This window comes from Mandrillus leucophaeus, unplaced genomic scaffold, assembly GCF_000951045.1.
Source record: "Mandrillus leucophaeus isolate KB7577 unplaced genomic scaffold, Mleu.le_1.0 Scaffold974, whole genome shotgun sequence".
NCBI lineage: Eukaryota > Metazoa > Chordata > Mammalia > Primates > Cercopithecidae > Mandrillus > Mandrillus leucophaeus.
Window position 1 is genome coordinate 1098572 of NW_012110630.1, and position 23963 is coordinate 1122534.

The window sequence follows — 23963 nt, forward strand, 5'->3', positions numbered from 1 at the left end:
AAGCCCTGGAAACCAGGCACAGTTCCTGCCCTAATGGAGTCTACACTCAGTGGACAATATATTTCAACCAAAAAATGACAGTTGTGATCAGCATCTGAAGAAGTACCCAGAGCCTTATGGTAGAGATTTGCCTTGGTCAGAGAGGTCAAGGAAGACAGCCCTGAGGAAGCCATACTGAGCTGAGATTTGAAGAAAGGGTGAAACTTACAGAAGTAAGTGCATTCTGGGCAAAGAGCAATTGGTGAGAGGAAGCGTGGCAGGTAAAAAGAACTGAAAGAAGGCCACAGTGGTTGGAGTAAAGAGAGCAAAGCAGAGCATGATTTGATACAAAGCTGGCTAGGCACAGGGCCTATGGTCATGTTAAGAAATGTTGCATCCTAAAATAATGGGAAGGCATGCAAACATTTTAAACATCTCAGGGCAGACATGAAAATCAGATGAAGAACTCACTCAGGATACACTGTGGGAGGTGGAGGTCAAAATGGTGGCAGACAGACCAATAAAGAGGCATTTAAGGTTATCCAGGAAGAGGTGAGGGTAGCTTAGACTAGGATAGTGGGAGTGGAAGTAGGGAAAAAAGTACAGATACAAAGAGGTTTAGGAGGCAAAATTGAATGTGAAGGGTAAGGCAGAGGGAAAGGTCATGGTGACTCCAAGTTCTGGCATGCTTAACAATGCTGGTGACACCCTTCAGTGACATAGGGAACAGCAAAAGATTTGGGAAGAATCAAGAGTTTGGTTTTGGCTATGTTGTGGTTTAGATGCATGTGAAACTTCCAAATGAAAGTTTTAGGTAGGAAATTGGATACACGAATCTAAAGCTCAAATAAGAGACCTGGGCTGGAGAAACATTTTGCCACGAATAAAGTATAGAATAAGAAGAGAAGATGGCCAAGTGCAGTGGCTCACGCCTATAATCCCAACACTTTGGGAGGCCGAAGCAGGCAGATCACTTGAGGTCAGGAGTTTGAGAACAGCCTAGCCAATATGGTGAAACCCCGTCTCTGCTAAAAATATAAAAATTAGCTAGGCGTGGTGGCATGCACCTGTAATTCCAGCTACTCAGTAAGGCTGAGGCAGGAGAATCGCTTGAACCCAGGAGGCGGAGATTGCAGTGAGCCTGCACTGCAGCCTGGGTGACAGACCCAGACTCCATATCAGAACAAACAAACACAAAAAGACAAGACTAACTAGGACTGGGCCTTGAGTATTTTAATATGTAATGACCCAGGAAGCGTAGGATAAGACTGCAAGAGAGATAGAAAATGAGCAGTCAGAGAAGATGAAGGTAACCAGAAGAGCCTTGCATCACTGAAGACAGAAAAAGACAGTGTTTCAAGGAGGAGGGACAGTCAATAGTGTTGACCACTGCCGAGATGTGAAGGAAGGTGAGTGACCCTGGCACAAGCTGTTTGTCGAGCTGATGAGGTAGGAGCCAGCCTGGCAGTGACCTAAGGAGTGAGCAGGAAGTAAAGAGAGTCAACAAGTATAGATGTTCTCTCTAGAAGTCTCTGTAAAGGGGAGAAGAGAATATGAAACCTTGAGGGGAAGGTAGGGTTGGGATAGAGTTATTTCCACTCCCCCACCCCACCCACAGTGGGAGCCTTGTGTATACTTTAAATCTGGCAAACAGAATCCAGTTGAGGAGAGATTAAATATGAAAACATAATGAGAGAGTGAGAGCACAGTAGATGGGCAAGGAACTGAAAAAGAATAGATGACAAAGGGGACTAGCCTTTTGGCCAGGGACATGAGACAGGTAGAATTGCCTGGTCACAAGGTGGTCACAAATGGTGAGAATTCTGTTGACATTATGCAAATACTGATGGAGAGTGAAGCAGCTGGGGTCAAAAGCTCCTTGGTGCTCCCGGGTTGAGGGTTCCGAGTGAAGTATTTGTGAGAAGTTGGTAAGGTATCACTAAAGAAATCCTAGCTTGGATATCTCAGAGATAAGGTCTCTGCTCAAAAGAGAAATTGCAGCATCCCCATATGGGTTCCCATAGGCCTCTTCTGAGTTGAAATCCAGAACAGCCACTCTCTGAGGAAATGATATGAACCATGTTTCCTTATTCAAGGACACAAAATTACTTCCCCACACCATTCTATTCTGCAGATGCAGTTTCCTCATTCTATGAGGAAACTGAACTGCATCTCTAGCTGGGGCTCATCTCAACCGGAATGGAAGAATTTAGAGTTGGTTTTGGTCCAAGTTTCCAGTGTCTTCCAAAAGGTAGAATGCCCACATGGCAAAAAGCCATTCTCTGAGACACAGTGTCCTGAGACACCCACAATCCCTTGTGAAGTCACAGCAAGGAAGAAAATCTACTTTGTTTGAGCATCTTCTGGGTGCCAGGCTCTGTGTAGGTTGCTTTTGCAGACATTAGCTCATTTAATCCTCAAAACACTCTATAACAACTGGATTTAAGCCTCTACCCAGGAGGAGAGAAATCTGCTTTGCCGCTCTGCTGGGAGCTCCAGGCTGCTGAATTTACCTCTCCACTGCCCTTCAGGTATGTCCCCAGGCAAGCCGGGCCTGCCAGGCCCATGATGAAGTAGGAATTAGAGTGTACGGCACGACATTTCCCTGAGCCTTTCCACACTTCCCCAGCCAACCCAATGGCTGGCAAGGGCTTATATTTTTATCTTTGCAACTTTTCTTCTCTCCAAGTTGTGTTCCAGACAAATATTTGTGGTCATTGCCCAATAATACCAAAATATACAAATATCATGTGGCAATTTGTAAAAGGGGGTAGGAAGGGTTTACGGAGCACTTAACACAAACCTAATACATCATTCTCTTTTAAGCTGACAACACTCACTCCCAATCCTCACACTCAAAACATTTCTCATCTCTCAGTTGACAGGGCCAGAGCAAGCCACTGAGCAGGGCTTCAAGGAGGAGATAGATTTTTCGAGGAAGAAAAGTTAAATTATTCCTCTCTCCATGTCTCAACTGTATATTCAGTCTGTCCTGCCACTAGGAACCCTTAGGATCAACAGTTTTCTTGTCGCTAATTGCAATACCTCCTATAAGAATAAATCATTATTCAGCTTTGATGTCCTGAATTCCTATAAATTTGTTTTGGCATGGTTTGTTTTTGTTTTGTTTTGTTTTTTCCAGGTTTAGAATCAGTGATATGAAAAGCATTAGTAGAATGCTAAAAAATTGACCACAAAACTTATAAAAGTAGTCCCTAAACAACTTGTTCTTAGGAATTAGTAGCTCTAACCCCAAAGAATCTACTCCTTCACAGCGCAAATGAACATGATGTGAATGTAACCCCAGAGGGCCCTGAGGATTGCCGAAGTGGGTCAGAGACTCAGAAGCCTGCTCTACTCCCATCAGAAGGAATTCCTACTTCTTCCCTCTCCCACCTTCATAGTCTTTCCCAGCTTCTCCTCTCTCCACTCCCACACTTCCTCCATCCATGGAAAAGTCGGACAGCCTTTCTTCCCATGAGTTTACACCAGCCCGTCCCCAATTAACCTCAGTGATTAAACAGTCATCAAAAATTGATTGAACACCAGCTATATGTGAGACTGGCTAAAACCTCCTTTCATTACCTATCATCTGCCTAGCTCATTAAAAATGGGGAACACAGTACTTTGAAAACACAAACTATAGCAATGCTGAATAATAATGAGAACTAACCACAACCGTTCAGTCTGGGTAGAAAGCAGATTTTACTGAGATGGATCAAATTACCTAAGGAGTACATTGTGTCTACTGAATAAAGTGAGTCAGCACCCATACATGTATGCTATTTGTAAAAGTGATAGTCTTCATTCAGCTGTTAAGTCACACCTGGCATTCAAAGCCTGTTTCTCAAACACAAAGCCCTTGAAAGCTTTTCCTCTTTAATATACACCCAACATTGTTTTATTCACTGGAATAATTTTAAGTTATAGGCTCTTTTCCCAACGAGATCAAGTAGGAAAAAAAAAATGTGAACTTACCATATGTTAAATGTATTCATTCATTTCTTCATTGAGCATGTGCTCCTGCCTGCTATGCCTAAGGCATTATGCCAGGCACTGCGATACCAGGGCAAATAAGACATAGCCAGGCCCATGAGTTCCTCATAGTTTAGCAGGCACCCACACCAGTTATAGCAATGAAGTGTTATAGGTACATGATAGAAATCTGCATAGTCATTACAGAAAGGGCCCAAAAAGCCACAGCTGGGTTCAACCTATGGAAGCTCAAACTGCACAGAAGAGATGAGAAAGAGTGACTTGGCCAAAAATGCATGATATTTCAGATACATGTCCAAGCATCACTTCTCTATACAGTCTGTCATTAAGGGAGTAATGTGTCCAGATACAAAATAATTTGTTATTTCTGGCAGTAATAACGGGCATGCTTAGTAGCTATGGTATTGGCTCAATCAATATGTGTGAGATGTTTTTAATTGAGGTTGATGATTTATATTTTCTTCTACAGAACAGTTCACAATTACTGACAAACATTTCTAGTTCTCAGCTAGCTGATCTACAAATAAAACAAACCAGTGGTTCAACTCATTCTGCAACAATCTTCTAGCCCAGTGCCTACCAAATTTGCACATCCTAGAGCTGTGACTTTACTATTTAAGACATATCTGGTGAAATCTGAATATGGCCTGATCTGATTTGGATTTATGTCCTCACCCAAATCTCACATTGGATTGTAATCCCCAGTGTTGGAGGAGGGGCTTGGTGGGAGGTAACTGGATCAATGGAGGCAGACTTCCCCCTTGTAGTTCTTATGATAGTGAATGAGTGCTCACAAGATCTGGTTGTTTAAAAGTTTGTAGCACTCCCCATTTTGTTTTCTCTTCCTCCTTCTCCAGCCATGTAAGATGTGCCTCCTTCCCCTTCACCTTCTGCCATGATTGAAGGTTTCTCAAAGCCTCAACAGCCATGGTTCCTGTACAGCCTGCAGAACTGTGAGTCAATTAAGCTTCTTTACCCAGTCTCAGGTAGTTCTTTATAGCAACGCAAGAATGGACTAATACAGAAAAATGGTACCAAGAGTAGGATATTGCTACAAAGATACCTGAAAATGTGGAAGTGATTTTGGAACTGGGTAATGGGCAGAGGTTGGAACAGTTTGGAGGGCTCAGATGAAGACTGGAAGAAGAGGGAAAGTTTGGAACTTCCTAGAGACTTGTTGAATTGTTGTGACTGAAATGCTGATAGTGATATGAACAATAAAGTCCTGGCTGAGGTGGTCTCAGATGCAGATGAGGAACTTATTGGGAATTGGAGCAAAGGACACTTTTGTTACACATTAGCAAAGAAGTTGGTGGAATTTATATTTAAAAGGGAAGCAGAGCATAAAAGTTTGGAAAATTTGCAGCCCAGCCATGTGGTGGAAAAGAAAAACCCACTTTTTCTTGGTAGGAATTCAAGCCAGCTGCAGAAATTTGCATAAGTAAAGAGGAGCCAAATGTTAACAGCCACAACAATGGGGAAAATGCCTAGAAGGCATTTCAGAGACCTTTGTGGCAGCCCCTCCCATAACAGGCCCAGAGGTCTAGGAGGGAAGAATGGTTTTCTGGGCCTAGCCCAGAAAAGTTAGAGCAACCTTGGTTGAGCAAAGTTGCTCAAACCCTGGGCAACCTTGGGACACTGTTCCATGTGTCCCAGCCACTCCAGCTCCAGCCATGGCTAAAAGGGCCCCAGATATGTCTCCGGCCACTGCTCCAGAAGGTACAAGCCATAAGCCTAGGCAGCTTTCATGTGGTGTTAAACCTGCGGGTGCACAGAGGGTGAGAGTTGAGGCTTGGAAGCCTCTGCCTAGATTTCAGAGGATGTATGGAAACACCTGGATGTCCAGGCAGAAGTCTGTTACAGGGGCAGAACCCTCATGAAGAATCTCTACTAGAGCAGTTCAGGGGGGAAATATAGGGTTGGAGCCCCGATACAGAGTCTCCACTGGGGAACTGCCTACTGGAGCTGTGAAAAGAAGGTCATTGTCCTCCAGATCTCAGAACAGTAGATCTACCAACAGCTTGCACCATGTGCCTGGAAAACCCACAAGCACTCAATGCCAGACCATGAAAGCAGACAAAGGGGCTGTAGCCTGCAGAGCCACAGGGGTGGAGCTGCCCAAGGCCTTGGAAGCTCACCCTTGGGAGCTCACCCCTTGTATCAGTGTGGCATGGATATGAGACATGCAGTCAAAGGAGATCATTTTGGAGTTTTAAGATTTAATAACTGCCCTGCTGGGTTTTGGATTTGCATAGGGCCTGTAGCCCCTTTGTTTTGGCTGAGTTCTTTTGGAATGGGTGTGTTTACCTAATGCCTATACCCCCATTGTATCTTGGAAGTAACTAACTTGTTTTTTTATTTTACAAGCTCATGGGCAAAAAGGACTTGCCTTGTCTCAGATGAGACTTTGGGCTGTGGACTTTTGACTTAATGCTGAAATGAGTTAAGATTTGGGGAGACTGTTGAGAAGGGATGATTGTGTTTTGAAATGTGAGAAAGACATGAGATTTGGGAGTGACAGGGATGGAATGATATGGTTTGGATTTGAGTCCTCACCCAAATCTCATGTTGAATTGTAATCCCGACGTTGGAGGAGGAGCCTTGTGGAAGGGTGATTAGATCATGGAGACAGACTTCCCCCTTGCCATTCTCATAATAGTGAGTGAGTTCTCACAAGATCTGGTTGTTTAAAAGTGTGTAGCACCTCCCCCTTCGCTCTTTCTTCCCCGCTTCTCCAGTCATGTAAGACGTGCCTGCTTCCCCTTTCCCTTCTGACTGATTGTAAGTTTCCTGAGGCCTTGCCAGCCACGCTTCCTATACAGCCTGCAGAACTGTGAGTCAATTAAACCTCTTTTCTTTATGCCTAGTCTCAGGTAGTTCTTTATAGCAATGTGAGAACAGATTAATGCAGGATTTTTGTTTAGTTAATAATATTATACTAATGTTAAGTTTCTTAGTTGGGAAATTATACTATAGTTACACAGATGTTAAAACTGGGGAACTTAAGGAAAGTGAGATATGGGAATACTCTGTACTAGTTTTGCAACTTTTCTATCAATTTAGAATTAGTTTCAAGTTAAAAGTAAATAAATGTATGTACATAGATATAAATATAGATAGGTATATGAATATATTTCCATTTTTATGAGATCAGTGCTACTCAAAATGTGTTCCACAAACCCTTTATTACCAATCATAGACAAGCTAAAGCTAAATATAGAAAATGGAAGCAAGCATTTAGAAACTTTTATAACAATTTGACATTTCTAAAATATTTAAGCATATGATTCTTTTCCTAGAAGTTCATTTTTATCACATTTTTTAAAAGCATCAGTCTGTATTAGGATTCTCCAGAGAAACAGAGCCAACAGGATATGTGTGTGTGTATATGTATATATAGGGATTTATTTTAAGGAATTGGCTCATGTAATTGTGGAACCAAAATCCAAAGAAATTGGATGGGGTAGACCAGCAGGCTGGAGATTTAGGGAAGAGATGCAGAGTCCAAAGGCAGACTACTGACAGAATTCCTTCTTGCTCAGAGGAGGTCAGTCTCTGTTCTCTTAAGCCCTTCAACTGATTAGATGAGGCCCATCCACAATATGAATCATAATCAGCTTTACTCAAAGTCTACTGATTTAAACATGAATCTCATCCAAAAACCACCTTCACAGAAATATTCGGAATAATATTTGACCAAATATCTGGGCACTGTAGTCCAGATAAGTTGGTGCATCAAATTAACCATCATCTAGTCCATGACAGATTAAAAAATTAAAAAGACGGCCGGGCGCGGTGGCTCACGCCTGTAATCCCAGCACTTTGGGAGGCCGAGGCGGGTGGATCACGAGGTCAGGAGATCGAGACCATCCTGGCTAACACGGTGAAACCCCGTCTCTACTAAAAATGCAAAAAATTAGCCGGGCGAGGCGGCGAGGGCCTGTAGTCCCAGCTAATCGGGAGGCTGAGGCAGGAGAATGGCATGAACCCGGGAGGCGGAGCTTGCAGTGAGCCGAGATCGTGCCACTGCACTCCAGCCTGGGCGACTAAGCGAGACTCTGTCTCAAAAAAAAAAAAAAAAATTAAAAAGAAAAAGAAAAGTTCTACATTGGAGATATTTTGAGAAGCTTTGTGTCATATAACTTTTAGTAGTCTACCAAATGGTTGTATTAATTTAAAAATTCACACTAAGATTGCTTATTTCACATGGGAACAGGGAAAAATTCTGGGAGCAGTGTCCTGGCTGGTGTGGGAAGAGGAGGATCTAACCACTTTTTAATTCTGACCAACGAGCCTGAACCATTAAAATCTACCTTTGTATTGCTCTAATTCAGAGTTCCCAAACTGTCTCATGTCACAGCATTTTAGTATCCCTGTAATTTTTTCACAGAGTCCCTAGGCAAAAGGAAATACTTACCCAACATTTCATTTATCCAGTAGTTAGGTCCCAACAACTTAGTTGTTTGAAAAAAATAATACACATAAATCGAAAGAAAAAAATTTATTTCATTCTTAAATACTCGGTTACTTTTAAAAGGATGTGTATGCCCGAGGTCAAGAGATTGAGACCATCCTGGCCAACATAGTGAAACCCTGTCTCTACTAAAAATACAAAAATTAGCTGGGCATGGTGGCACGCACCTGTAGTGCTAGCTACTCGGGAGGCTGAGGCAGGAGAATCGCTTGACCCCAGGAGGCAGAGGTTGCAGGGAGCTGAGATCGCACCACTGAACTCCAACCTGGCAACAGAGTGAGACTCCGTCCAAAAAAAAGAAAAAGGGTTGCATATGCCAATTGGGCACCAAATATCTTCTCAAATCTTGGAACCCATGTGGACACACGTGCCTTCACCTCCTATTCCACACTGATTTTCTCTGGGGACTTGCATTTTACAACTGCTGAAAACTCAGCTTCCCAAAGACAGGACATTTTTGAAAGAAATGTAGCACAATCTAATGTTGGAACAATGAACTACCTTGAGCTAATAGTTCAGTTGATATCCAAGAGATGTCAAGTGCTACTGTACTTCCTTGATATTTAAAATGTGCCACAGCCCCCCTCTAAGTTTGCTGCAAAGTCTTGGGTGCTTAGGACACAGTTTGGGAGTCATGACTCTATTCTTTTCCCATTTTTAATTCCATTTTCTCATGTGCAAAATATAAGCATGTTCTTTAAGTGTCTAGTAACAACCTTTGTTAAACCTAAGGTTATGCAGAATATAACACTTACTGTTATGTCACAACTCTGAGCTTTCACTGCTAGCAATCACAAGGTTGTGTATTCTCTTTTCATTCTTTATCTGTGGTGAACATAGTAGACGAGACGACCTCCAGTGGCCAGACATCTCAAACATATGCCTAAGAGAGCATAACAAAATATTTTGCTTTGTATTATATTTAAATCAGAATACAGTTCTTAACTATGCTACTTTTTGACAGATAATTAGATCAAGAGTAAAAGCAGCACGAAAATACGTATAATTTGGTATACTTCTCACTAATGGTTAACCATTTTCAATCATGTCTTAATCTAATTCTGATTTATCTGACCAATTATATTTATTTCACTCACCCTAAATTCTTATAATTGTAGCCAAAAGTCCCTTAGATCATAAAAGCGACTCTGACAACAGTTCTTTGGGGCTTACACACAGCTTGAAATCAAAAGCCTTTGTTTTCTTCCTCTGGGTCAATATCTCCTCATCATAACTGTTGTCATCATCATCAGAATATGAACTATTTATCTTGTTTGACTGGTGTCAACAGTTGGAGAAATTACTTCTCTCTGTCTCGTGTTTCTAGCTTTCTCCTGGTTGATTTTCCATAGGCAGAGGAAAGGAGAAAGCAAGAGAAAAATCTCTCACATCCCTGCAAGATTGTTCCTTCCTAACAACAACAAAAGACTTCCTCCCACCACCTTTCTGAAGCTTCTTTTATCTACTATTTACTAGCAGCTACATACATTGATACAACCTGTCTCTGATATTAAGCTCCTGTCTTGTAATGGAGACCATATTCCCTTTCCAGGGATACATCCAAGCTTATCAAAACACTTTTTGAAAACCTCTTTCATAATAAACAGAACACAATTTTAGACGGTGGCACAGCGTGACTTCGCACCGTAGGACAGAGGTCTGATGCCCAAATGCCGTACAGTGGTACGCTACCCATGACCTCATTTTCACCAGCCTGACGCTGAACCGCCCCCTTCTTTCTTGCCGGGGCTTTTCTATAAACCAGTTGTCAACAAATATATTGGATTCTTTACACTTTGATCTACCTAATATTTTGAAAGAGGCACATTATTCACTCAACTCCAAGTTCCTTTCCAATTACCTGGCGGGGTTTGGTGGGGAGCAGTGAGCTGGATACCTGTTTGAAGCAGGTGTCCCAGAAGCCACCTTGCTGTGCATAGACGTCAGCTGGCATACAGCCTTCAGTAGTAAGGTTGATGGAAGATGTGTAGTAAAAATTAAAAGCCTAGGAAAAGTACAGGCCCCCAAGCCAGAGCAGAGCAGTTGAGTGTTAGTTCCTTCTGAGAGCAGGGCGGGAACAATTTCTTGCCCTGCTCCTGGGGATAAAAGTAAAGTCTAAACTTTTTTGCAAAAGTGACTAATTCCCCATCAGAGAGCCTCCCGCGATTGCAGAGCTAATTTCGTGAGTCGTAAATGAAGGGTCTTTCAAAGTGAGAGCTGACAGAGGAAGAAACAGAGAAAAAGTAAAAGCAAATCCCTAAACATTACCCACATTGCAAAACAGAAGGGAATTTTCAGAAGCAATGAGAGAGAACGGCCCACCTCCAGATCTCCCTCAGACATGTTTTCTTCCTTCCTGACTCATCGAGTTTCTTTAGGAAAGCCTAGTGAGAAGGGATTATGAAGCAGGCAAGGGAGCCAGCCTTTTCTGGCAACACAGGGCATTTTGATTTCAGAATCTGCAAATCTTCAAGAACAGACCCGGTGTGCTAGTGTTCTAGGCTGGAGTCCAGCAGCAGTTCAGCTGCAGATGAAGCAAATCAGCTGGTTGGTGCTGTCAGCCAGAGACCCAAGGACTTTCCTGGTGCTACACCTCTCTGGAAGTTTGAAGACATTGGGACAGGTTTGCCTTCTGAAATGTGCAAATGTCACCAGCCGGGAATGGCACATGCCAAGAGGCATCTGAAAACAGATCTCCATCTGGCAATGGGCTAGGCTTCCTGGGACACAGATTAGAATAGTTTGAAACAAAGGGGCGGAAGCACCGGTTAAGCTTTTCATATTGTTACGGTCTCTGGGTCACTTCCTGCCTTTGGAATTTATTTCCTTTCCAGGTTCAGCAAAATTCAATGAATGACAAGAAAGGGGTTGGGGTTTGTCTTTGCCTCCAGCCCAGTCGAGGAGCAGCTCTGCCTCTGTGAACTTGTACCTCTGCAGTGGTTACATCCTCCCGCGCTGTTTGTTCACACTGAGCTCAGCATGGGAGAAGCTTCAGGATGCAACAATAAATTAGGGAAGGGAGCCATCTCCAGTTGAGTCAGATAAATCCTCTTGTTCCTAGAAAACAGAAAAGGAAAGACTAGATTAGGAAGGGCAAAAATGATGTTTTATCAAGGAGAGCTCTTTCTCACCAGCTCCCCGTTCAGAGATGTGGCCGGCCTTGAAGGTAGGAGGCCGAACACGGCTCCATGCAGTCGCACCTCCCACCTCCTGGAGTCAGCCCGTAGACCAGATAGGTACACAGGACAGTGACATTTGCTATATAACAGTGATCAGCTTTGTTTTCTTTTACCAGTATTTAATTTGCACTTTGCTCCAACAGGGACTTCAGGTAGCAATAACTGCCTTTCTGACAGCATTTTCATGCTCATTTTGGGCACTCTGAAGCGAACATGAATGCATATTGCAAAATCCTTCTGCAGCCCCCAGCAATCCCTGTACATCCGCTGCAGTTCTGCAGTGCAGAGACCCCCAGAGGCCAAGGCAGACCCTTTTGCCCCAACAGCTGCAGGACCCTATCAAAACTTAATGTGGTCCCTGCTGCCCCTGTCATTGCTTTGAGAAAGAGTGTGTCTCTCTGAATAGTGATCCACCATCATGAACAAGTTCCTTCTGAAAAGCCAGCTCATACAGCCCTTGTCAGGAAGAATCTCGTAGAGCCTGTCCACATGTCCAGAGTCCATCTCTCTCTAGACCGAGGGGTCAGAGTTCACAGCTTTAGAGAAAGAGGTCATTGTTGCTCCCACCTTTAGTCTAAACACAGCTAAACGAACAGCAAACACTATTGTAAATACAAAGGAAGTCGCAACTAGTGATCAGCCTTTCTCCTGATGCCACTCGATCCCCCAGAAACAGGAACTAAAGCTTCCCCTCCATCAGTTTAAACAGTCTCTTTGCTCAAGGCTGCAGATGCCACCACTGTTGAGAGCTAGCAGTTACAGGGCTGCTGCCTTGGGTTAACACTGTGGCTCAGGCGTCAATCAAATTGACCTTTTCAAATTGCACCAGCACATCTGGCATTCACAGAAATGGTCTCCTGTGACCGCCACAGCAATTGTTCCCAACCACTTCAGGAAGTTCCAGGGGAAGGAAGGAAGTAGGTAGGGCAGAGATGGCTATATAAATACCAGGGTCAGGAACACCTGTAGAGTATGAAAGCAACAAGAAGTCTGCCCAAGAGTCCTAACTTTCCTCCACGAAAAAGCACTCTGTCAGATTCAGGCATTATGTTTCTGTATAAAAGTATAACCCAGGTCTGGGAAATTTGTAAATCATTACTTTGAAACTTTACAGAATCTGATCGCACAGGGCTGGCAGGGAGCCAGGAATCTGCATTTTTATCAAGCCCACCTGCTGCTACTAGTACAGGTGGTCTGTGGCTCAGACTTTGAAACACTGTGCTGTAAGGAATTGTGAGTCACTGTCAGGTTACTACAGAGGAACTGGTAACACAGATGAAAATTGCACCTGGATTCCAGGCCAGGCTTTGGCAGTCTGTATGATCGACCCTGGGTAAGACAATTTAGTTCTCTGAGACTAAAGGCCTCAGGGCTAGATGGAAGACCTTCAAAAATTTAGAAATAGGTTCTAAATTATGGCCCAAAGGCCTGCAAATTTGGAGTGCTGGTCCAAACAGAAAGACCAGGGTCCTGCAGGCATGCCCTGAACACTCACTGAAGTTCTTCATTGCTGAAAACTCCAGCAGCCAAGGTGGAACCTCTTGCCCAAGACTGTAGTCCTAGAACTCTGTGGTTATGGGATGCAAGAACTGCATCTTTGCTCTCAGCCATTTCCAAGTAGGAGAAAGGGAAAGAAAGAAAATTCTATTTATGTAGTACATTATATGGATTATTTTTTAAATTCTCACTTAACCCTTGTATCATTAGTCTCCTTCTGAAGATGAGAGAATTGAAGATCAAAGATGTGAAATAACTTACCCCAGTTCCCCCAGGTCTCATGGCTACAGAATGCTTGAACTGAAATTTCAATTCATGACTTCCAAGATCCAGGTTCCATGTTCTTTCCACAAAACGATTCAGAACTGCAAGTTTTGCTGTGGCCGTTCTGAAGGCCTGGATGTTTGGAAACCCTCAAGTCTCCCTGACATCCATCCCACATCTGTTCACCACTCTACTTCAGAATCTCACACACCCTCAGTTTTTCCTCTATCCCTGACCTCCAGCTGATCCCTCAGCTGCACTCATTTCTTATCCCTACAACTTCTTGACTCCCAGTAATTAAAATACATCAGCTGCCACTTCTCCTGGGCTGAGGAGGATGTTTCTGGCCCACAACTACTCCAGCCACTGACTTCAAGATCAAGTCAACTGGGTCCTGGAGAACTCAGTGTATCCCTAAGGATTTCCATGAATTGAGAATCTTTAAATGAATGCTTAAGAGGTGTTTGTGCACTTACTGATTCTAACCCCCACACACACAAGCACATACACACAAACACGCACACACACATACACATACACACAAAGAGATCTCTTTTCAACTCAGGGCAGAGACATAGAAAACCCTGGGAGAGAAACCAGTGCCCTTCTATTAGGAGATGACACATCGAACCTCAACTTCCTAATAATAGTGATTATTCTGGGATGCTGGGCACCCCCTAGTGGGAGTAATGGAGAGAGAAGACAGACTGTTTTGATGCTGTTCTCAATAACCCATTCCACCCACAACTTCCTGCCCCTTCACTGCCTTCTCCTTCCAGCCCATCTCACTGCTCTTGGAATGACTCATTCTTCCCACGATGATTGGGCCTTTTGCCCCGCAAAACCTTCCCTGTCTTTACAGACATAATGGACTAAAATTAAGCAGAAGGCAACGCTGGCAGAACAGCAGGAAAAGCTTCCTATGGGGAGAGCTCTTGAAATGCTAAAATGGCCTTATAAGGCAAACTAAGTAAGACCTAACTGCGCTGGGCAGAACAATAGAGAATATCTCAGAAAGATATTCTTGGAGATGAAGGGGATGAGGGAAAAGCTATTTCCCTGATTTCATACATTAATGCCCCCATCCAACATTCTCAGACTGATTTCATGACAATATAAATGCCCTGTGTACATCTAACCCCTTTTAAGGCCAAGAGAACATCCAACATTTATACATTTGAAATAAACAGATAAAGCCTGTCCCAGCAGAGTGGCAGCTCATCCATGAACAGGGCACTACGTAGCACTGTGGGACATTCTGAACATTTGTGTACTAATACCCACTCTTTTCAAGGCCACTGCCATAGCTCCCCACGACAGGATGAGTCCTACTATGTTGTAAACAATAAAGTGTTTTCTGAGTGTTTACGTTATACTAGGCTTGAGATTCGTAAGCATTTTTAAGACATGCCCACGTCTAGTTCAATCCCTTCTCCAAACAAGAGCCTTAATAAAAGAAAGGGAGAGTAACAGATTTAAGTGCATGCGCTAAGAATCCTTCTGGGCATGTTCACAGTTCTTATTTTCGTTAAGTATTTGATAACTTGTTCACTCGGTAAGGGGCCAGCCAGTCAGTCTCATCTTGGGGACCAGTGCCTGTCTCTAGTAGATGTGACAATGATAGAGCACCCACCTTCATACAGAGCTTTGGTTGTTATGATCTTATTCATTCCTAGATTTGAGTCATCAGCTCATTAGTGCCCATTCAACTTAGCCCTCCTCTGATGAATCCCCTAAAACCTTCCTCATAATTCTACCGATTCCAGCACAGGATTTTTTCTGCTATGCCTCCTGCTTCATCTGGAGCCTAGTGACTTGGACAGTCTAATCTCACAACTGCTTACAATGTTAATCCCTTTCATCTCTTCTTTTGGAACCATTTGGTGATGTTCATGTTTCTGACAACCAAGAACCTTGGAAGAATCTCTCGCCTCAGGCGCTCCTATTTTTGTGCCTAGCTCGGCCGCCTTCCAAATCACCAGAGGCATCATAGAATGCAACTCTCTGTGGAGGATTGGAGGACAAATTGGACACAAATTCATTGGACGGCTGAAGGAAAAAGAAAGGTCAAGGATGCTCCGGCTTGGCCAGCCTCGCAGGCCTGACAGCAGAAGCTGAAATTCTTTCTTTTATAACTTAGGCTTGAATTAAAGGCATTTTTTTTTTAGTCTAGAGACCTTTGGCCTTCACTGCAAACAGAACACTCAGTGGGTGGAGCAAGGCTGTCGGTGGCAGGAAGGGCATGCTGACCTCTGGCCCTAATGCCTTCCGTAACCTGGAAAGACACAAAAGCTGTGGTGAGTTAGCTGAGCCACCTGGAGCGCTCTGTCAGTATGCAGAATGTTCTAAATCATGTACAGGGTCCTGCTTTTGGAAAGAAGAGTGGCGATGTGTTTATGGGCTCAGAGAAGAAAACATATGGAGAGAAAATGAGATTTAAGAAGAATAAACCTAACTAGTGGCTGCTTTGGGTGTCTAGAAGACAAGAAAAAACTCAGAAAAGAGGCCAGAGTTCTGAGAGGCAGAGATAAGGGAACTTCTACTACCTCTGTCTCTATTTCAGAAGAGATAAAAACCAAATCATAAATCTAAAGATGAAGGTACATTCACCTAGGGAGAGGACTAAACAAGCTGTTATATTTCAAACAACTATTAGGATTGCACAAAGGAACACTTTTAACTTGCTAGTGGAAGCATTTCTTTCCTGCAAGTCACCTTGGATCAGATTAGACACCAAAGAGAAAATAAAAAAGTATTCTTTTGTGCAGGCTAAGAAGCATTAATTTAGGTTGTCTGTACCAAGCTGGATTCCTAGTCCTGGATGCTTTCAAGAAAAAGTAAAAAGTGAAGCAACCAGAGCAGTTATGGGAAATTCAAGTGTGTGCTTTGTTGGTAAGGATGAGAACAGGGGAGTTCCGCTGGCCCAGAGCTGCAAACGAAATCAACGGTCTGCAGTTTGGGAGGTGACCAGAGGACCCAGACCACTGGATCAGGCGCTCAGAGAGCCAGCATGAGCCTTCAAGGCAGTGCTTGTGGGCAGGAGGACAGATCTAAGCTTCCTGCCACTGCCTATGGCAAGTTGGATATGTATCTGCCAGTATCCCCAAGCGAAGGAGTTCTGTGCCAGCTGGAGCTCTCTCAGGAAGGACAGATAGATAGCTCTCAGATGATGTCCAAGGAAACCAGATGAGGGCTTGAATTGTGGCCCGCGAAGAAGGGTGTGTAACACCTGAGGAGGCCAGATGGGGGTCAGGAGCATTCAGGGAGGGAAGAAGGGATGTGATGTGCCCATGAAAGGTGGGTGTGAGCATGCCAGGGCCTAGACAATGTTTATGGAAGAGGTTTCTATCAAAACAGAATACAACGCACTCTTGCTGCCCTAAAACCTTTTCTCCAGTGGATAAATTAAAGCCACAATATAGGCCTGGCGCGGTGGCTCATGCCTGTAATCCCAGCACTTTGGGAGGCCGAGGCGGGTGGATCACCTGAGGTCGGGAGTTGGAGACCAGCTGACCAACATGGAGAAACCCTGTCTCCACTAAAACTACGAAATTAGCCCGGCATGGTGGTGCAGGCCTGTAATCCCAGCTACTCAGGAGGCTGAAGCAGGAGAATCACTTGAATCCGGGAGGTGGAGGATGCGGCGAGCCGAGTTCATGCCATTGCACTCCAGCCTGGGCAACAAAGAGCGACACTCCATCTAAAAAAAAAAAGCCACAATATAAGGACATTCTCAGGAACATTGAAGTTAAGAGGCTATAGATTGAATAAGATGGCCAAATATGCCACACGGAGCCAAAGAAGCAAGGCAAGCCTCTGCAGAGTCCCATTTGACATGAAGAGGCAGATGCCGATGTTTCTGAATCATAGTAACCAAAGTTAAAGGAATGACTCCAGGTCATCACTTCCTTGATTTCCCTTCCCTCACTTCTGGGACGGTCTTAAACCCCTCTACAGTGTCTTTCCACCATTTATGTCCCCCCTTGCCTTTCTTCCACTTATTCCCAGTGGTAAGCGGGAGCCAGTTTATACCGCCTCCCAACTCCGTGTTCAGTAACTTACAATCAGCCACGATGGGAGTGTTTATGCCTTAGAAATTGGAAAATGCTGCAAATCAGAGCTTTCTGTTCTTTTCTGGAGAGCCAGTTGTTAAACAGCTCTCAGTACATCCTGCCTGTGACTGAGAGTTTTTGCGTGGGAGGAAGAGGCTGTGTACTGAGGCGGACAATGTTAGAAGTCTGGGGAGGGGAACAGAGAAGCCCAGAGTGCTGGGAGGGAAGTGGTGAATTGCCAAGATTGGTTCTGCCTCCCTCACAGACACACACACGCCAGACCCAATCCCAGCCTTGGGTTCAGTATTTAACAGTCATTCAGTAAGAACATGTTCCATATCTACAGGGATGTGGAGGCAGCTTTCTATTGATTTGGAGGGCTGGATACCTTCCTACTCGAACATTTTTTGAGGTTTATGGTACAGAATATAATAACCTAGGTACACATAGTGTACATTCTGTGTATTAGGATATTATACCATGCACCATATGTTGCATATTATCCATTTTCCTCTGTGGAGTTAAAGGTTTCATGTACAGTCAATCTTGCTTTTCCTCTTCCAACCCCCCATGTAACAGTGTGTGTTCCTCTTCCCCCAAATGCACTTCCCGTTGACCTTTGGACTCAACATCTTGTCTATTTTTAAAATGTTCCCAAGCCAGATAATTATTACACCCTCTAAAGTAGAGTTCTTTGACTTTAAGGTACATAAAATCAACTGAGGAATTTTTTTCCAGTGCAGGTTTGCATTCAGTTTTGACCCCATAACTCTCTCTCCCTTCCACTTCTTCAACTTTAAGAAGTCCCAACTATACCTCTGGAAGAAACAGCCTCTCACAAGAAATTGGACCAGGAATAGAAGTCTGAACCAAGCAACCAAATCTATACTCAGGTGGGGTTAGATTCCCTTTCAAGAATTTGAAGTAGAATGCTGTCCTAGCCAGAGTTCCTCACCCACAAAAGCAGAGCCTGAGATAGAGATTTGCAGGCAGTAATTTATTTAAGGATCCCAGAGAACAGAAGCGCAGGATATGGGAAATGAAAAAAGAAAGGAAGAAAAACCAGTACGAGGGTATGTTATTGAACTGGGCATGGCAAAGGGTGAGCAGTGCTCTCATTCTGTAGGACCTTCTAATGAGCCTTCTGATAGACAACTCTGTCTGTCTCAAGCATTTATCCAGCCTTTCCTTTATGAACAGTACTGATTAAATGCTTGATAACCCTTTGTTTTCCAGTTTTCAGACAGTGACTTGGTTCCCTAGCATCCTCCAAAAGTCACCAATAAATATTATTTTAGTATGATTATGAACTCATGGGTTTAAATATATTTGATGTATTTAAATCCGTTGCAGTTGTTATTCTAATGAGTGCTCAAATTATCCCATCTTTGGCCAATGGAAGCTTATTTATGCTAGCTCCTGAGTCTTTTTGGTACATCCTCAGTCATCTTTGATAGCACCCTTCCTTTCTGTTGTAATAAGATATTCTAGAGCAGCTCTATTCAATAGAACTTTCTATGATGATGGGCATGTGCTTCATCTGTGCTATATGATACTGTGGCCAGTAGCCACATGTGGTTATTAAATATTTGAAATGTGGCTAATGGAACTGAAGCAATGAATTTTAAATTTAATTTTGATAAACTGTATTTGAAATAGCCACGTGACTAGTTGCCACCATATTAAACAGCACAGTTCTACAGTAACTTTTTGTGTGACAAATGAAAAAATTTAGGTACAGAGAAGCAGGATTTGTCTGTGATAGAATTCAATCTTTATCATGAGAACAGTGCAGGGACTGACTGCATCTAAATAATCTGGGAAATCTTTGTAAAATATTGATTTCTGAGCCTCTCCCCCAGATAGTCTGATTCATCATATATGAGGCGGTGCTCAGGAATCTGTTTTTTTATTGTTGTTATTTTAATGTTACCATGTGATCCAATGAGCAGCTCTGGGAACCACTATATTAGACAGCTGGAATGTAATATTTATGTTACAGCTATGGTTCATTGAAAATCATTCTAACGAATCAATTGTACATCTTTAACTCCATATGGCCAGTTTTAGAACTTCTCAGAAAACCATAGCACTCTGCTAGTTATGTAATCAAGAGCTACGGGTGCTTGTAGAGGTTTGCCTCTCTCCAGCTTCAGCACAGGCCTCATTCATCCATAATTTAAAAAGACACAAAACCAAGCCAAGAGTGAACAGCTTTGCTCCTCAGACCAGCCATTAGGATCTACTGTGCCTCCTGTGTATGTCAAGAACTGACATTTTACCCTGCTTGCACAAAACAAGTTAGCCTGCCACAGATTCAGGATACTGGCAGAAGACATGAGACTCCTGGGCCAAAGACAACGGACTTTATTTAACTCAGCACAGCAAGCAACGTGAGATTTATGTTCGTATTAGTTCTTCTTGCCCCCCAAGGTCCAAGGGGGTAACATAGAGTAGCCTAGTAGCACACACAGTGGATTCCATCATGGCCGAAGAACTCCAATAATTTATAATGAGTTACAAACAAACTTGCTCAACTTTGCCCCCAAAAGAGGCATCGTCTTTATTATACTATGCAGCAAGCAAACCTTCTCTCTGTTCAAGAGGGAGATACTACCTCTGTCTTCCAAGGCTGCTTTCCAATATGCAAACACGTTTGAAAAATGCTATCAATGCTTCTGCTTGAAAATATGAAGAAATATGAGAGACGTATGGAGAGCTGTTTCCCCGAGTGCACATCCCAGGGCACTATTCCTGGCCCATCTGTAGCATGGTGAACCCCTAGAACCAGAACAGAACCCCTAGAACCTATACAGAGGCCCTTCTATTCCCTCCCACCCATCTATATAGAGACCCTTCTATTCCCTCCCAGCTGGGATGACTTTGGACGTGGCTCTGTCCTCTGGGGGGATGTACTAAGGCATCCTTAGAGGAGCAGTCTCTAAAGTTAGTCTATCTGAATTCACATCTCGGCCATGACACTTACTAACTGTACGTCTTTGGGAAATGTATGTAACCTCTCCATGCTCCAATTTTCTCATCTACAAAATGGGAATAGGTTAATACCTACCTCAAGGTTATTATAAAGATTACATGAGATAAAACATGTATTTAACCCAAGTTATATAGCAAATTATCAGTAAACATTAGCCATTGCTATTACCACTCATTATTATTAATTTTTTCTCATGACTTTTCCCATCATAGTGGAGCCACCTGCTCATAGAGGACCCTGGCACCCATTGGCTTCTTCCTCATCCTAGATTACACTTCCATTGCAACTTCAGAGCCAATTTAACACCCTATTGGGTTTGCTGTATTCTAGAAGTGGGTGAGTTATGGCCCGCAAGCCAAACTCAGTCTGCCGCCTGTTTTTGAAAATAAAGTTTTTTGGAACACAGTCACACCCATTCATTTACATATTTTCTAGGGCTGCTTTAGTATCGCAATACCAGAGTTGGGTAGTAAAGCCTAAAATATTTACTATTTGGCCCTTTGAAGAAAAAGGTTACCAATCCCTGCTCCATTCTGTTCACAGACTATATACCAACCCCATCCAACAACCTTTAAGATGGGTTGTTGATCAAGAAGACCAGGAAAGGGTGGCACTGAATTACTGCTACTTCTTTTCATTAGAAAAATAACTCCAAAGTACTATTAGGAAGGCATCAATTTAACGTTTTAGAACACTGCTTTGTATTACTCTTCATTGAATTGGGCTGTTGACATCATCCATCAACTGGCCATTTAACAAGCAAAACATTACTAAACTGTTTTTGTGTAAGAGTATTAACTCAAAGACAGAAGACTTTTTTAAAAGCAAATTTCCTTTTGTAAAAGGATTTTATCAAAGAGTATTCTAAAAATGAATTTGCCTTTTGAATAAGAGTAAATATAGATAGAATTTATCGCTTTCATTCTCTCCACAAATATCCTTAACATGTTACTAACCCTCAAATGAAGACAAGCATTAGATGAGTATTTATGGCAGCCATGGTTAAGGAATATCATTCATTAACTATGTATTTAGTACTGGCTTTCAGAACTGAGTCATGAGATATGTTTAGTCACTATAACGGAATAATATGTTTAGACATTACAAATGACCAGTTTATATTAGCCCCTCAGCAATGAGAATGTCAATATCCATATAAAATTTTTAACTTCTTTTATAAAATATCCTTTCAGAGCAGACATAGAAAGTTATTTGACCAGCTGTGACTAAACGACACAGATAGATTTTTTTTAATTTTAATTTTAAATTTTTTTTTGAGATAGAGTCTTGCTCTGTCACCCAGGGTGGAGTGCAGTGGCACCACATCGGCTCACTGAAACCTCTGCCTCAGCCTCCCGAGCAACTGGGATTACAGGCACCCACCACCACACCCAGCTAATTTTTGTATTTTTAGTAGAAATGAGGGGGGTGGTTTCACCATGTTGCCCAGGCTGGTCTCGAACTCCTGACCTCAAGTCATCTGCCCGCCTTGGCCTCGCAAAGTGCTTCTGGGATTACAGGTGTGAGTCACCATGCCTGGCCAATTGATGTCTTTATCACATTCAGAGGTCAGGCTTTAAAAGCCTTCTAGAAAACAGCCCGAAACCCAAAAGTGCAAAAAGGGAGAGGAAGGAAAGAGTGTTTAGTGTTTAATAATTCGTGGGGTTTTCTTGTTTTTTTCTTTTTATAGAGATGGGGGTCTCACTATGTCACCCAAGCTAGTCTCAAACTCGGGCTCAAGCAACTCTCTTGCCTCAGCCTCCCAAAGTGCTGGGATTACAGGCATGAGCCACCATACCAGGCTGGGAGTTTCTGTTAGGGGCCAGGGTATTGTACATTTCCCCAGGTGATTCTAAAGTACAGCCAAGTTAAAGCCCATTGATCCAGGCAAACTATTGCTGAAGCCTAAGGGTTACACTTCAAGTCTGCTGCCCTTTCTGCAGCCAAAAGCTTCCCAGAGGCCCCCAAATCACAGCAAATAAACAACTGACCCTCTAGGAAAAAAAAAAATATTCAGAACTTTCCTTGGATGGATGGGAGGGGCAGGTTTGGGTGGGTTTGTACGGCACCGAGAATAAGAATTTAGCCTTTTCAAAGAACGGAATAAAACTTGAAATATTTCAGATCAACCGCCCCATAATACAGGTGTGGTGTAATCCCTTAATTGGCGTTGTGCCTTTGGCCTCGTTAGTATGCTTTGTCCCAGTGTTTGGGAACGTGTCATCTTAGCCATCCTGTTCTTGGTTTAACATTCAGCAAGATGACCACCATTATTTAGAATTCTCTTGAGAGAGTAGCCCCAAAACTAAGGATCTGGCACGCTCCCTCTTTTCCCTTTGCCATGGTGTTGCAATTTAAAATGCTTCTGTGTTGTCTCTTCCTTTGGGAATTTCCTCTGGAGCGGGAGATTAATCATTATGCAAATATTAAATACTCTGAACATTCTAGAAAGGAACAGAATGTGTTTAAGCAATTCTGTTACTGCTGTTTAAGTGAGAGATGACAAACAGCTGTTGTGATTTGTCCTGCATTCAAATTCTACCGTGCGGTTTGCATTATATCAAATTATATTTAATTTTTCCTTGAGATTCATATGTACCTCTGCCAAAACTTCTGGATTCCCATGAATCTTCAAATATATTGACCAGCATCCAGCCTGTTTGCACCCACTCCGAGACCTAAAGGCTACTCTGGGAAAAGATATATTAAAACATTTCTCTCTCGGAATGTTAGTTTGACTGAGATGTTATTTAGATTCTTGAAATAGCCTAAATGCTTGGGGTGATCTGAAAGGAAATGCTGCAGTCTAATGTTGCTAATAAATAGGGGAAGTCATGCTCTCTCAGGCACAGCCCTGAGGGAAAAACAAAGTCCTCACTTTGTCCTGAAGGTCAAAACTGCATAGCTTGGCTTGTCACATTCTCTCCCTCTGTGTCCTTGTTGGTTTCTAAACAATAGACTACTGGTTAATAATTCCCTACATTAAAATTCCCTGTGTGGTTTCTCTCTTCGGGTCTGATCCATACTGATATGGGATCCTTGGTAAACACTGAACGCCCCAAGGGCAAAAGGCAGGGCTGGGACCAGGGTGAGGCAAGTGAGGCACAGGGCGGCTTTGGCTTCGGGGATTGCAGGTCATTCAACTGCAAGGTCACCTGAGAGTGAGTGCCTCCTTGAACAGTGTACCCTAGGTCCATTGCTTCCCTCACCCTCGTCTATAACCTGCTCTGCCATTTTCCTTCTTGCCTTTTTTTTTTTTTCTTTTGAGACAGAGTTTCACTCTTGTTGCCCATGCTGGAGTGCAATGATGCGATCCCAGCTCACTGCAGTCTCCGCCTCCCAGGTTCAAGCGATTCTCCTGCCTCATTCTCCCGAGTAGCTGGGATTACAGGCATGTGCCACCACGCCCAGCTAATTTTGTATTTTTAGGAGAGATGGGTTTTCACCATGTTGGTGAGGCTGGTTTCGAACTCCTGACTTCAGATGATTCACCCGCCTCAGCCTCCCAAAGTGCTGGGATTACAGGC

General features: G+C 43.1%; 1 long non-coding RNA gene across 2 annotated transcripts in view; it reads right to left on the minus strand.

Moving 5' to 3' along the window:
- LOC105532623 overlaps positions 1-23963 on the minus strand; it is a 144041-nt gene that overhangs the window by 70090 nt on the left and 49988 nt on the right. For both annotated transcript variants that reach the window (XR_001005019.1, XR_001005018.1), the window contains exons 3-4: positions 11379-11506; positions 9205-9332 (exon numbers count right to left, since the gene is read on the minus strand). This is a non-coding gene — a long non-coding RNA (uncharacterized LOC105532623). The remainder of the gene's footprint in view (positions 1-9204; positions 9333-11378; positions 11507-23963) is intronic.